The following is a 16,410-nucleotide window of genomic DNA, read 5'->3' as shown; positions in this document are numbered from 1 at the left end:
CCCTGCCTATTTCTACCGTGAAGCAGTAATGCGTTTCGGTTTGAAGGGTGGGGCAGCCGTTGTAACTTTACTTGAGACCTTAGAACTTATAACTCAAGGTGGGTGGCGCATTTACACCGTAGATGTTTATGGGTTCCAGTAACCACTTAACACCAGGTGGGCTGTGAGCTCATCCACCCACCTAGCAATAAAAAAAAAGTTTAACAAAATCGCTTCAGTCACAAAGAATACTTACTGGTGAACATTTTTCAGGTGCTTTTTGTTCTGTTTATACTCTAGTACTCGCCGCTTATTTTGTTTTTAATCGGTCCTCGAGGCCGATAAATAACATCGTTAATGCCATCACCCACTTTGAGACATGATTTTGAATTAATTTCATAGCATTGCTATATATTGCACAGCAATTGTCTGTATAAATATTATAAAAAAACCCGTGACATTATTGAACCGGGATCATTGTACAGCGCATTACGTTCTCATGAGTTTCAGAAAATCGATTACTAAAACTCTTAGTACCTAATTAAAATTAGTTTTACGGTACAACCTTGCGTTTTTTATAGTTATTATATTATTTATTCTCGACGTTTCGAATACTCTACAGTTTACGGGGTCACAGACGACCTATTAGTGCTTTAGTTTATTTAGTTTTGGTAAAATCGTTGCGTACCTATTTTACGACTGTATTTATAGTATTTAAAGAAAACCGCCTCAAGGTCCATCTGTTAAAGATAAAGCAAATACCGTCGGCCATTACCTTCTACCATCAATTTTATCTTCCAAAACGAAACGAATATATGATACGCGGTAGATCTGGCACGGTTAACCCTTTGACTGCCATGTAGATCGCCCTACGTAGCGCACTGAAGTAATTAGTCTATTAGGTATTCCGGAACTTTAGTAAGCAGTTCGAAGAGAGAAATCGACATAATTATTTCAGCGTGCCACGTAGGACACCGGTGACCTACGCGGCAGTCAACGTGTTAATTAATTTATTCAGAAAAGTGATGCTTTTTAGTCATTTTTGATACGGTAACCCTTTTGAATGACACTAGATTACTAATCAACTATACAGGATTGTAGTTTTTCTTTGTCTTCAATAAATGTTGTGTTATGTAACAATAATAATTGTTTCCAGTCGATAAGTCGTCTTGACCTAAGGAAATAATGCCCGCTTTGTGTACGGCGATTTAATTATACTGGTGTTCAAATGCAGCAGCAGGAAATGTGTACTTAACAGATGTTCACGAACGACTTAAACAATGAAGAAATTATGTTATGTAATGCTAAATAACTGATAGGAGGCATTGTACGCTGCATGGGTATTACTATCCTGTGTATTTCTATTTCATGTGTATATCTTGTGTATCTTGTTAAAAAGATTGCCTTCAATACTGCTAACTAATCTATACTAATACTAATATTAATAATATTATATATTTTATATATATATATTTTTTTTATTATATTATAAAGAGGAAAGATTTGTTTGTTTGTTTGTTTCGAATAGGCTCCGAAACTACTGGACCGATTTGAAAAATTCTTTTTCCATTAGACGCCGACATTTTCCCTGATGAACATAGGCTACTTTTTTTTTTTTTTTTTTTTTTTTTTTTTTTTTTTTTTTTTTTTTTTTTTTTTTTTTTTTTTTTTTTTTTTTTTTTTTTTTTGTTTGTTTTAATGTTTCCGAAGCGAAGCGAGGGCGGGTCGCTAGTATTATGATAATACTATAATGTAACTAAGGCATTGATTTAACCGAAAATATGACTATTATTTAGAAACTATAGTTTAAGAAATTGTATGAAACAAAAAGTAACGTTGATTTTTTTTAAAACAGGTCACAGATCCCGTTCGTTCTTACACTCTTTGTAAAATAATGGAATCGCAAATAAGATCATGTTTCTCGACTGTGAACAAATAATAATCAAAGATTTTTCTGTGGACGGCCTTCAAAAATTACACTCCGAAATTTTATAGGATTTAAAGTGATACTTTCATTCTAAAATTCAGAATGGAAACAAAATCCAGTGGGAAAAATATCTCATAGCTGTTAAATCCGTCCTTTTGTCTTCTATTCCGGCTTAAAGGAGAGTACTCTTATACTTTTTTTTAACCACTTAAACCATATTGACATCGGTCCACCGATCTGTCCAATAAAAATAAATTGGTGTTATTAGTAAGTTAAAGCTAATGTACTAAGTACTTACATTGCCTAACTTATCCAGATGTCATAGAAAAAAGTTCAGAAGAAGTAATAATCAATCAAATAACTCGAATGAACAATTACTCAAGTAAAGATCAAAGTTTGGAGGAAGGAATAAAGTATGCGACAACATTGTGGAATCGTTCGAAATGATATTGGATTTTATAACTTCTTCATAACAAGAATATAATAAGTTATTTATGAGCTATCGAAACATTGACACTACCGGAAGGTATAGAAGAAAAGTTTTGCAGAAAAAAGGTCTGAATTTTTTTAATTCATTCGTAACTTAGAACTGATGAACTAATTAATTTATTCTTCCATATATACTCGTAGAACGTACAGATGACATTTGATAATGTTGTGTATTATGTAAATACATATTATTAAAATATTACATACTAGCGGACCCGGCGAACTTTGTTCCGCCACACGGTTTGTTTCAAACACATCAACCAGTCAACTTCAAAATTATACTATAATTAACACAATTAACCATAGAATATATTACGTTTAGCTGTCAGTTGCGTTTTGTTATAGTTACCACGTTTTATGTCAAGTCCCACGGGAACGTGATAAAAAGTATCCTATGTCCTTCTCCTGGTTCTAAGCTACCTCCTCACCAATTTTCAGCCAAATCAGTTCAGTCGTTCTTGAGTTATAAATAGTGTAACTAACACGACTTTCTTTTATATATATAGGTAGATGTGAATGTATTTTTTTATTTCTACTATATTAATAGTGAATCAGTTGCGAAGTTTCTTTATTAACAAAAATTCAAAAAGACATAGATGATAATTTGTTCGAAACTCTTTAGATAATATCTTAACAAATGGTTGTAGCTGGTTATGACCCAGCACTTATATTATACGAGAAGTCGAAATTTATAAGGGTACTAAACCTAATTGGTAAGACGCGTTGTATAATCATGTGACTATGGATCGATTTTGGGATAGACACTAATTACTCAACCTCATACGTCATACGACCGGCCATCACGCGGCCGACCAGTTGCAAAATTCATGCCATATCCCTATACAGAATGATATTGATAGATTACAAATTTTGGGATAAGGGCAAGAAGAAGAGTAATTTTTGAAACAATATTGTGTAATTGTATCATTCAAGGAGCTTCATTATTGCAATCATTCGTTCCTCTTTGTCGTCTCAAAAGAGACGGCTGCATTTACGCCATACTGTTTATGGGCTTCACGCGTATCTACGTAATATAATTTAACTGTTTGAAGGGTAGGACAGTCTTCACATAATACACGATAAGATTACGAACCCATGTCTCAAGGTGAGTGTTGGAATCTATGCTATACTTATTCTTATATAATTAGGTAGACTTCACAGGCTCGGCATCACTCGTACGGCTTGGAGTTCGTCCCTTCATTTAATTATAATAACACATTTTAATTATTTCTATATATAGTTTACCGTTAAAATTATTTACAATAATTATTAATTTCCTTGTTTCGTCCATTTCATCTTGGCGAAATTTCATAATAATTTTTCCTTTCAGCTTTACAAGAACACAAAGAAACTACGTCATATAGTGTTTGTAATCCCTTATGAACTTACGAGCTCAGGCCTCCATGTGCGTCGTGGATCGGTGGCAAATGATCATCACCGGCCATTAGTCAGTCGGACAGATGTGGCTGCAGGAAAAATGGCCGGTCGAAGAACGTTGCGGTCGCAGATAACTGTATCTCGTGTTTTTATTCCGGTAAGTCTGGCAAATGAGCCAATGTACGTTATTTATTTAATGATTCAACAGTAAAGCCGTTTCAAATGTTTTAAGTCTATACAAATTCGGACGGTCTGTACAAAAGACGAAATGTAATGTAGAATTTTCTGGACAGTGTTGTTTGTATAAATAAATGAATCATATTATAGTTTTGGGTGCGAGTAATCCCGGCGTGAGGGTCGCGAGATAAACTAGACATGTAGCCCGTGTAAATCTGACATGATTTATGATGTCACCGACCTGTGTTTGCTCCTCCCAACCGAGGAATTGCGCATAATTATAGGTATTTTACTATATGAATACTAGCGTTTGCCAAAATATTTTTGTTTTGAAATTCGTTCTATAGCCATACGATTTCGAATAATTTAATGTACCATCTACTTAAATTCAATTGTTTTATTATATTTAAAAATGTCAAAGTATAAATAAATCAAAAATCATGCGAAAGGAATTATAAATAATAATATATGAACTAATATAAAGATAAGGTATGTACGGAAATGAAAGATAATACACTGGTAGCCGTGAAAAGAGGAAAACAGGTCAAATAAATAATCAAAGAGAGTTAATTAAATTTTCCCACAAAACCAGATCTTAGATTGAAGGACCCTGAACAATAGGAAACGTAATGATTTTTTGGAGAAAAAAATCCAAGTTTACTTTTATTTATTTTTTCTAAATATTTATGATATCAGATTTGATCAGAATGCGTGTGGAGTAAAAGTACTGTCTAAGTAAAGAAGGAAGTCACAAATCGAACTTTCCATGGGTAAGCAAGGAACCAAACTTGCGTTTTGCTAGCCTTATCTGACATTTTCTGTGTTTTTATAATTTAACTAGTCGTACTCGCCCTCTTCGCTGGGCATTTAAAATTAACATTATTATTCGTTGTCATTATTATGAGGGAGTCCAACACTAATATAAACATTAGCCTATCCATTAAGTACTTTCTACATGGATACCAAGTTTCAAGTCAATCAGATGCATGGTTCAGTAGTTATAATGGAACATCCGTAAAAACCACTGTAGATTTATATATTAGTATAGATGTATCGAGGTCTTCAAATTATTATATTATATCATTTAAATAGTAGATTTATTGTTACCTTTGCGGTAGGCAGCGGCTTGGCTCTGCTCCTGGCATTGCTGAAGTCCATGGGCGACGGTAACCACTTACCATCAGGTGGGCCGTACGCTCGTCTGCCTACAAAGGCAATAAAAAAAAGCTTTGTAGACAAACTAGCATACGTACAACCTGATGGTAAATAGTTATCGTCGCTCAGAGACATCAGCAGTGACAGGAGCAAGGCCAAGCTCCATATCTTGAATGATGTTGCTTAAACACTAAAATCGAAAAGATCCAGCTATCGATATAAAATCATACAGTTGAAAGTATAAAAAAAAACGTTATTATTACAAAAGAATATGACATTTTCGTTTTAGTAATTCAGGGCGGTTTATATTTTTTTCTTTCTGTTATTATTGGTTCGGTCTCAGTTCTCGGATCCGGTCACGTACCACGTGGTTTGTATTCGAACGTAGACGAAGCCCACGCAGGTCGTAGCGTCGATTCGTAGGCCGCTCGTAGCTCGTAGGCGGGCAACGATACACGTGGGCGACCATTCATCCTAACAACGGGTGCTGTCACATGGAAAACTATTCTAACTAGAGGTCCCGCAGTAGTCGAAATTCAACTATAATTAATTGGAATTGTATAATAAGTTTGTACACTATTATGATTGTATTTTATACTTCTATAATCACAAATTTCGGGCTACACTATAAAAAAATATTAATAAAGACAAACAATATTTAATCTATTCTCAATTTGACAACAGACGTCAAGAACAAAATTTTGACAATAAATAGTATGCATACGTGTGTGCGTCAAATACATGGTATGTAGTGTGTGTAATGTTTTCTTTATTGATTTAATGTATCGTTTATGCATTAAATTAATAAAAATATTAGCATTGTGCACTTCTTCTCTATATTCTCTATAAGTGTGGAAAATTTCATACTCCTCCGTCCGTGCAAATTTTATAAAAAGGGATACAAAGTTTTTGCTTCACGTATTAATATATAGATAATATGAAGCGAGTGTTGGGTTTTTTTGTTACTAACAATCACGCCACGTTAACTGGTCCCGTGCTAAGCTCGTAAAGAACTTGTGTAACAGTTACCAGATAACGGAAATAAATGTAAGATTTTTATTATACACATACATATATTTAATATATATCCATAACCCTGGAAAATACATCTTTTTATATATATTAAACAAACTTCCCTTGGCGGGATTCGAACCCGCGACTCCTTGTGTAGTGATCATGTCACTTACCACTACACCACACGGCCGTAAAATTATCTATCCTATCTCTACTTTGTGTGTTATTAACGTAAGAAATTCGTTATTTTCTCATTAGTATTCATAATTTATGCACATAAAAGAACAGTATTAGATCAACAAACCAAAATCTTAGGTTTATTTTGTTTTGGTTTTGTATTTATTTTTTCCATTAATTATACAGTTAATTTATTTTAGTTTTTTCTTATTTTTCGACTTATTTGTCAAGCATAACAGTTTATGGTTTTTCGGTATTTCGAATTTATTATTATTATTTATTGCTAGATGCTAGTTGCTAGATGGTTAAAAGATGTTACGGTCCATCTAGTATCATAATGGTTATCAGATCGACTAAACATTTCAGTTCCACATTGTCGTTACTCAATTTGAGATTTGAGACTAAATGTCAATTGTATTACTGCTGTTCCACTTTTCAATAATATTTAACCGACCTCCGCGGCACCTATTAGGTACTTACTTAAGTCTTTGGAATTTTGGTACCGTGATATTTTAACACCGACATTGTTGATATGAGTACACCGGGCGTCATTTCCTTTGGCCACGACCATGTCAAATATAGTCGACATATTTTAATGGATAGTTCATAATTCTTATAAAGCGGATTGCTTTTACTACGACTGCACAAATTTAGTTGTGCCTTAAAAATTATTTATTCGTTATTTTTATTGTATTTGTCCTTGTTATTACTATACTAGATGATTTTTTTTTATAACGCCATCTTGCTGTGTCTTTAAAGCGGTTAGTTGCCCTCAATTAAGAAAAATAGTATTATTATTCGCCAATAGATGTCGGGAAGAGTTGATTATTGAAAACATGAATAAAACAACATTTTCTGAAAATAAATCGTAACTAGATCGATTTATCGCCCCCGAAATCCCCTGTATACTAAATTTTATGAAAATCGTTGGAGCCGTTTTCGAGATTCAGATTATATACATATATATATTAATATACAAGAATTGCTCGTTTAAAGGTATAAGATTTCGTATTCTTTGACTTGAATGCTCTGTTCTCGTAGTTAAAAAAAATTGTTCAATTAATGCTTAATGTTAACGGACTCAATCGAATCGTATATAAAAAATGTAAATAAATTATACAAATTACTATTTTGCTAGCGTGAAACTTGGTCACGTTTCGCTGCTTTTATCATTAATTTGTATGAAAAAACATCGATTTCTTGAAACTACTCGCGTGTTACCTAACGTAGCAAAAACGGCTGCTCCAAATATCATCACAATCGTATAACTCATATTGAATAAACACACAGGCGTTCGTTTTTATTTTTAGAGATAGGTGATCGATAGGTGATAGGTGATAGATCTTAAAAAAGTAATATATCGATAATTAAGCCAGTAAAACGATTCTGAAATAAAATTGAACTTTTAATATTATTTTTATTTCACGTCGTCTCCGGTTGGTGATTGAAGTGAGTGACGCAGTCAAGCCATCGGAGATGAATGAGGAAATTATACACAAAAAACATTTTCCGCATCTACCCTGAGTTAAACACATTGTTATCGGTACGATTGTGGACGATAGGTAATTTTCACAATGCCTGAAGTAATCTAAAAGTTATTTATTATATATATTGTTTTTTTTTTGTATTGCTAACATAATAATATGTGAAGGAGATTATATCACCACTCATAGACCGTAATACCAGTACTACAGAAAAATCGCTGACAACACATAGTTTAAATGACAACTAACAAAGAACTCGTGACATATTTAGAAGAAAATTTTGATTTCAAGGCCTAGTGGTAAACAACAAAATTTGCCGAAACGCTTTGTTTAAAAAAATGTTTTAAACGCGGCACTTACACTGATAGATTTGCGCTATACCTTTTAATAGCTCCTTATTAAAGTGGACATGAACTATCGTTGTATAAGGCAACTTGTTCTTCATTTCTATTCCTTGAAATTATTGTCAAATGACGTTACGGTAAAACAAGGTTAGATATTATTTTGAGTATGACTGTTTCAGAATTTCAACATTATATAATTTTATCTCAAGATACAAGTATGAAAATTCGGGATGCTACTAATAGCTCTCCATAAGTTGTACCAGTAGTAGAGTGTTGTCTTTTATTCCGAAGTGAAACTTCTTATCAGCCCACAGACGTCCACTGCTGGACATAGGTCTCCCCCAAGCCTCGCCACAAAGACCGGTCCTGGGCTGCCTGCATCCAGCGGATCCCCGCGAACCTCAATAGATCGTCGGTCTATCTTGTGGGAGGCCTACATTAGATCAAAATTGGACAGTAATTTCCATCTGTGGAGACCGTTTCTATCCAATTCCTACCTCAAAATTTGTGCTAATAAAATACGAAACAACATGAATTTAATATCTTCGACTAATAACTTTCCTTTTTATTTGATACATCGGATTTTCAAAATGAAACTTTCAAATGCAAAATTTCTCGAAAATTTTATTGAAATTCCAATAAGATTCCATTCATTAGTCAAATTTGAATTATTTATTAGCATCCCCGATTTCTCGGATCCATTATCAGTAGGTACGATTTCGTATTCGGGACACGTCTCCAAGGATTATCAGTTCTCACTTGAGCTATGCCTTTGTCTTTCGTACACGTTCATTTTGGTTCTAAGGGTTTTGAAAACCGTTGGATGCACAACCGGCTTAGCCATCAACCCTGTCAGTTTAGGCGAGGAAAAAATAACGTTGAGTAATAAAAATGAAAGCCGTAGAAATATAATTTTCGTAATTGCTGATGTAAGTACCACCGCCCCGTCTATTTTTGTCGTGAATCAGCAATGCGTTTCGGTTTGGAGGTTCAGTCCACTCGTCTAAGCAATTAAACATTACAACGCAACAAAGGCGCATTCCAGTCTAAAGAGCGGGATATCCGTTTTTTCGAAGCTCACTTAGTTACTAGAACTAAATGGCTCAGTGACCCGAATCGTGGCCTCTTGCACGCTATTCCAAAGTTATTGATTTTAAGCCTTATTTCTCGGGTTTAGTGGCGACATTCGCTTATGCCGGACTGGCCTCATTGAGCTCGATCTTCGGTTCAACACATCCACTCTGTGGTGTCTGTAGGTTCCAGTAGTAACTTCACATCAGGTGGCCTATTAACTGTTCATATAAGATGTTAAACAAAAATTATTAGAACATCTATTAAATACTAGCTTTTGCCCGCGACTTCGACCGCGTGGAACAATATTGCTTTATTTTAGAACAAATTTGGTTAGCATAAAAAACGTTATAGTAAGCCATCCTTAACATATAGACATATACTGTCGCTTTTTTAGATCTTTTAAAGGGGAACAATTCTGTCATACATTATTTTAGCGAAACTTTAACCGTTTCTGCAGCGCACGCAGCAGAAGCTTTCAAAGGGGAAAAAACTTCGATTTTGAAACATTCTTTATTAGTGCTCCGCTTTTATTGTTCTTAGCGTGATGTTATATAGCCTATAGCCTTCCTCAATAAATAGGCTATCTAACACTGAAAGAATTTTTCAAATCGGACCAGTAGTTTCTGAGATTAGCGCGTTCAAACAAACAAACTCTTCAGCTTTATAATATTAGTATAGATTTATTTGTCACATATTATGTTAATATAGAGTGTCGCATTAAATAAAACTATTGCTTTCAATACTGCTTACTAATACTATAATAATACTATAATGTAACTAAGGCATTGATTTAACCGAAAAGATGACTATTATTTAGAAACTATAGTTTAAGAAATTGTATGGAACAAAAGGTAACGTTGATTTTTTTTTAAGCAGGTCAATGATCCCGTTCGTTCTTACACTCTTTGTAAAATAATGGAATCGAAAATAAGATCATGTTTCTCGACTGCGAACAAATAATTATCAAAGGCTTTTCTGTGGACGACCTTCAAAAATTACACTCCCAAATTTTATAGGTTTTAAAGTGATACTTTCATTCTAAAATTCAGAATGGAAACAAAATCCAGTAGGAAAAATATCTCATGGCCGTTAAATCCGTCCTTTTGTAGCACCGTGTTAAATCCGAATGACATAACAAATAGAAGTATCTTTTGTAGCGCACGTAAGTACCGTGAGCGGCTACGATATTGCATGACCGCACTATTAAAACGAACGATTTGAATAAACCTTTATTGCTTTCGTGAACGTTATCGATAAATATGGTTTTTTTGTTGTTGTTGTTGTAATTTTGTGTTCGCAATAAGTTTAATATTGGTTTATTTATTGGCTAGGTACGGAAAATAATGAAACTGTGTTTTCGAGTTATTGGATAATAGCAATTTATGAACGTTACAATACAAAACGTACCGTACCATCCGGCTATGGAATGAGCTCCCCTCCACGGTGTTTCCCGAGCGCTATGACATGTCCTTCTTCAAACGAGGCTTGTGGAGAGTATTAAGCGGTAGGCAGCGGCTTGGCTCTGCCCCTGGCATTGCTGAAGTCTATGGGCGACGGTAACCATTCACCATCAGGTGGGCCGTATGCCCGTATGCCTACAAAGGCAATAAAAAAAAAAAAAAAAAAAAAGGACATGATGCTATACATTTATATTTTATTGTATGCGACATTTCGAATACTTTTCTGTTTTAATGGTCACGGACTACTAAGGTGTTATTTGTCGAAATTTGAATAATCTACTGACTACCGTCAATTTTTCTGTAATTTATATTTTGAACATTTACGATATTTTCCACGCTTCAGAAATAACAGAGTGAGTAAACCGTAGGTATCTATTGTAAGGTATTATTATGAGAAATGCGGGTACTGAGAAATTAGAAGAATAAAATATTTGAAATTCTAATTCTTTTCTCTTTCATGTCTTTTAGTAAACGAATCTAACAGCTGCAGTTCGGAAAGAAAAAAACGCATGTATAGTCTAAATTGAGGTGTCGTATTCTTTCATAGATACACGTGTATGCGACTTCTTTGATTTAAGTAGAACCTGAATTCAAATTTTATGATAGCTACACAATATATGTAGATTTGTGACGTTTAAATAACAATAGAGACCACTTGCTTTTATCAATTGAAATTAGATTCCGATGAAGTTTCTTTGTAATTATTGTTCGCATAAAAAATACATCGGGAACCCTATTTAAATATCAATACAATTTAAAAAAAAAAATCGATATCAAAAGCAATCTTCCGATCTGCTTTTTAATGAAACCGCTGCTATGTCAGTTCGTGTGTTATTTCTGAGATCTTTGTTTAGTCTGTGAATTTTGAATTTTAGTGTAGATTTTAAGACAAAGGAGATTCTACTTGCGGACTGTTGGGAGTTCACATATCCCACATCAGTAGAGCACGTATCTACCACAGCACGTGTTATAAGAAAAAATGAAATTCACAATCTTCTAAAACAAAGAAGTCCGCTGCTTGTAAGAATTCTTTTTCACAAGATTCATTACGTATTCTGTCCAACTGAAACGGCCTTCTTAACTACTTAACAATTCAGAAACTTTTAGTGCATAAAAACAACACCGAAGGCCAAGTCTTATCTGTGTTCATATTTTTATAACGACTTAAATTTTGCGGAACTTCCTGTACCGCCATTGTTCGTTTTAGTGGATCGTAATTAATGTTGCTATTAATTATGGGGCTGCTACAGCTTAGTTCGCTTTTCATCTATTCGTACAATCAGTAAAGTGAGGAAGAATTTTTTTGCAAATATAATGGGAATTAGATTTTAACCTGAATAAAGATAACAAGCGTATAAAAAGAATACCGTTGCCCATTACGTGTGTCACGAAACATATCTTCACGTTGGTGTCATAAAAGCAACTTAAAGCTCCATTGGAGAACGAGTGGCAGTGTACTCTGAGTGTACTTACTAGCTTACTGCGATCGTAAACTAGCAATTACTGTGGATAGGGCATATTGTACACTGTTTGTACTACCGGCGTATCTGTTTCCTGCTGCAACGCATGGTTTCTGTTTGAAAGGTAGGACAGTCATTACATACGCATTAGATTACAAAACCACGTCTCAAGGTGAGTGGTGGAGTCTATGTTATACTTATTCTTATATAATTAGGTAGCCACGGATTCCAGGTGGGCCATAAGCTTGTCTTCCAATTACCACTAAAAATTTGTGAAAAATGCGTGTACCTAACACGTATTAAAAAGTGTGATTGGAATACGGCTGTCACACAGGTCATGATTTTCAAACAAAAAAACCCGCTTTTTATGATCCACCTCACATATCATCACACATTCCGATAGAGGCACCCGTCACGTGCGGACGTGCTCATCGACCACTCGTTCGCCCGGTCTTTGTTCGCCCGGCTTTTGTTAGCCCGGCCATTGTTCGCGCGGCCTGTGATCGTGATACATCTGCCGACCAAGTGTTTTTCCTGGAAGCTTTTATTTGTTTCGTTTTAGTTATTTTTGTGTTCGTGGTACATTTGCCGACAAAGTGGTTTCCTGCAAGTATTTATTTGTTTTGTTTCTTTTTGTTATTTCTGATTTGTTTTGCTTTTTCTTTGTCCTGTAGCAATCGCGCCGCATTGCCACCTGTGTTCAATAGAACCGCTCAGGTCCGAGAAGTTGGGGCCTCGCCGCAAGGCGAGTGTTTTCAAAACCCGGGGCCGCCCCACCTGGGTACTCAGCGATCATGGACGCTGTATTCGCGGAATTCCTCCGACTTCACCACCCACAGCTCGCCTCAGAGTTTCTGGCCTTCAAGGCCAATCACACTGCGAGCCCTCTCGAGGACTCCGCCGCGCTCGCTGCTCCTGCGTCGCCTGTACCTGCGTGCAGAGCTTCTGCATTGAGCACCGCAGCCTCTGTCGTGCCTGCCGCTCCCGTGTCGCCTATACTGGCGAGAAAAGCTGCTGCGTCGTCCGCCGTGACCATCGTTTCAGCTGAGCGATCATCCGCGGCCTCCGTCGCGCCCTCTAAAACACCTACACTTGCTCGTAGGTCGCCTGCACCCGCCTCCTCGTGCTCCGACTCTGACTCGGACATGGAGGTTGACCTCGCCCCCGCCTCATCGACGGATGGATTCACCCTGGTACAGAAGGGTAAGAAGCGTGCCGCGGAGTCCCGAGCTCCCGCGGCCGCTAAAATTAGCAAAGCCGCGAACGCGTCGCGCCCCCGCCCTCAGACTCCCGTTGCGCCCCCAGCCCGTGCCACTCCGTCGCCGCGTCCGGTGGCACAAAATAAAACCCAGACCCCTCCCCCGGTTATCCTTCAGGAGAAGGCAGCTTGGGATCGAGTTTGCCTGGCCCTTAAGGCCAAAAATATAAATTTCACGAATGCCCGTAACCTCGCGAACGGCATTCAAATTAAGGTTCAAACACCCGACGACCATAGGGCCCTCTCTTCTTACCTCCGTAAGGAACGTATAAGTTTCCATACTTATACGCTCCAGGAGGAGCGCGAACTCCGCGTTGTAATACGCGGAATCCCTAAAGAGTTAGATGTAGAGCTCGTCAAGGCCGATCTGTTAGAACAGGGCTTTCCAGTGAATTCTGTGCACCGTATGCACACCGGTCGCGGTAGGGAGCCATATAATATGGTTCTAGTCACCCTCCAGCCTACCCCCGAGGGTAAGAAAATCTTCAACACACAGGCCGTCTGTAGGCTCTCCGGTATCGCCGTCGAAGCCCCCCATAAAAAAGGCACTCCTAGCCAGTGCCATAACTGTCAACTGTACGGGCACTCTTCCCGTAACTGTCACGCGCGCCCCCGATGTGTTAAGTGTTTGGGCGATCACGCCACGGCCCTCTGCGCTCGCGACCAAAAAACCGCGACGGAACCGCCTAGCTGCGTCCTGTGTCAAACACAGGGTCACCCCGCAAATTACCGCGGATGCCCCCGAGCCCCGAAAATAAATCGCCGCGTCGCCCGCCAAAACCGCCTCCGAGCTTCCGGCCTAGACATCAAAGCCTCGGCACCCTCTGTGTCGCAGGCTAAGCCAGCGTTCGTTCCGGCGCCGGTGCCCAGTGTCTCGGCCTGGGCGAAACCGCTGCCGTATATGAACACGGCTACAATTCCCTCCTCCGCGATTCGTCCCGCCCCCGCGACTCGTCCCGTCCCCGCGACTCGTCCCGCCCCCGCGACTCGTCCCTCTCCCGCGACTTGCCCTCCGACCGCGTCCGACAATCTCGCTTTAGCGATCGACTTCTTTCAGTCGATCAACTTTGAGCGCGTTAACGCTTTGGGCGACGCCATTCGCGCTGCCTCCACTGCACAACACTTTATCGCCGTTGTGCAAGAATACGCTGACGTATACGCGTCATTAAATACGTACGTCCTCCCCTCACTCCGCCGGTAATCAATGGCGTATATAAGTAGAGTAAAGCCCCTATCCGTAACGATAGGATTTTTTAACGCTTACGGTCTCGCAAATCAACGTGATCAGGTTTCTGACTTTTTGCGTGACCATCAAATTGATATATTTTTAGTGCAGGAGACCCTACTTAAGCCCGCGCGCCGTGACCCTAAAATCGCGAACTATAATATGGTCAGGAACGACAGGCTCTCTACTCGTGGTGGTGGTACCGTCATTTACTATAGAAGAGCCCTGCATTGCGTCCCGCTCGATCCTCCCGCGCTCGCTAATATCGAAGCATCAGTGTGCCGAATCTCACTGACGGGACACGCGCCGATCGTTATCGCATCCGTTTATCTTCCACCGGATAAGATCGTTCTAAGCAGTGATATCGAGGCGCTGCTCGGCATGGGGAGCTCTGTCATTCTGGCGGGCGACCTAAATTGTAAACACATCAGGTGGAACTCACACACCACAACCCCGAATGGCAGGCGGCTTGACGCGTTAGTCGATGATCTCGCCTTCGATATCGTCGCTCCGCTAACCCCGACTCACTACCCGCTAAATATCGCACATCGCCCGGATATACTCGACATAGCGTTATTAAAAAACGTAACTCTGAGCTTACACTCGATCGAAGTAGTTTCAGAGTTAGATTCAGACCACCGTCCCGTCGTTATGAAGCTCGGTCGCGCTCCCGACTCCGTTCCCGTCACGAGGACTGTGGTGGATTGGCACACGCTGGGCATCAGCCTGGCTGAATCTGATCCACCATCGCTCCCGTTTAACTCGGACTCTACCCCGTCTCCTCAGGATACCGCTGAAGCCATAGACATCTTAACGTCACACATCACCTCGACATTAGATAGGTCATCGAAACAAGTTGTAGCGGAGGACTTCCTTCACCGCTTCAAATTGTCCGACGATATTAGGGAGCTCCTAAGAGCCAAGAACGCCTCAATACGCGCCTACGACAGGTATCCTACCGCGGAAAATCGCACTCGAATGCGTGCCCTACAACGCGACGTAAAGTCTCGCATCGCCGAAGTCCGAGATGCCAGATGGTCTGATTTCTTAGAAGGACTCGCGCCCTCCCAAAGGTCTTACTACCGCTTAGCTCGTACTCTCAAATCGGATACGGTAGTAACTATGCCCCCCCTCGTAGGCCCCTCAGGCCGACTCGCGGCGTTCGATGATGACGAAAAAGCAGAGCTGCTGGCCGATACATTGCAAACCCAGTGCACGCCCAGCACTCAATCCGTGGACCCTGTTCATGTAGAATTAGTAGACAGTGAGGTAGAACGCAGAGTCTCCTTGCCACCCTCGGATGCGTTACCACCCGTCACCCCGATGGAAGTTAAAGACTTGATCAAAGACCTACGTCCTCGCAAGGCTCCCGGTTCCGACGGTATATCCAACCGCGTTATTAAACTTCTACCCGTCCAACTCATCGTGATGTTGGCATCTATTTTCAATGCCGCTATGGCAAACTGTATCTTTCCCGCGGTGTGGAAAGAAGCAGACGTTATCGGCATACATAAACCCGGTAAACCAAAAAATCATCCGACGAGCTACCGCCCGATTAGCCTCCTCATGTCTCTAGGCAAACTGTATGAGCGTCTGCTCTACAAACGCCTCAGAGACTTCGTCTCATCCAAGGGCATTCTCATCGATGAACAATTCGGATTCCGTACAAATCACTCATGCGTTCAACAGGTGCACCGCCTCACGGAGCACATTCTTGTGGGGCTTAATCGACCAAAACCGTTATACACGGGAGCTCTCTTCTTCGACGTCGCAAAAGCGTTCGACAAAGTCTGGCACAACGGTTTGATTT

This window comes from Bombyx mori, chromosome 10, assembly GCF_030269925.1.
Source record: "Bombyx mori chromosome 10, ASM3026992v2".
NCBI lineage: Eukaryota > Metazoa > Arthropoda > Insecta > Lepidoptera > Bombycidae > Bombyx > Bombyx mori.
The sequence above is the reverse complement of the archived record's forward strand: the minus strand, read 5'-3'. Positions refer to the sequence as shown.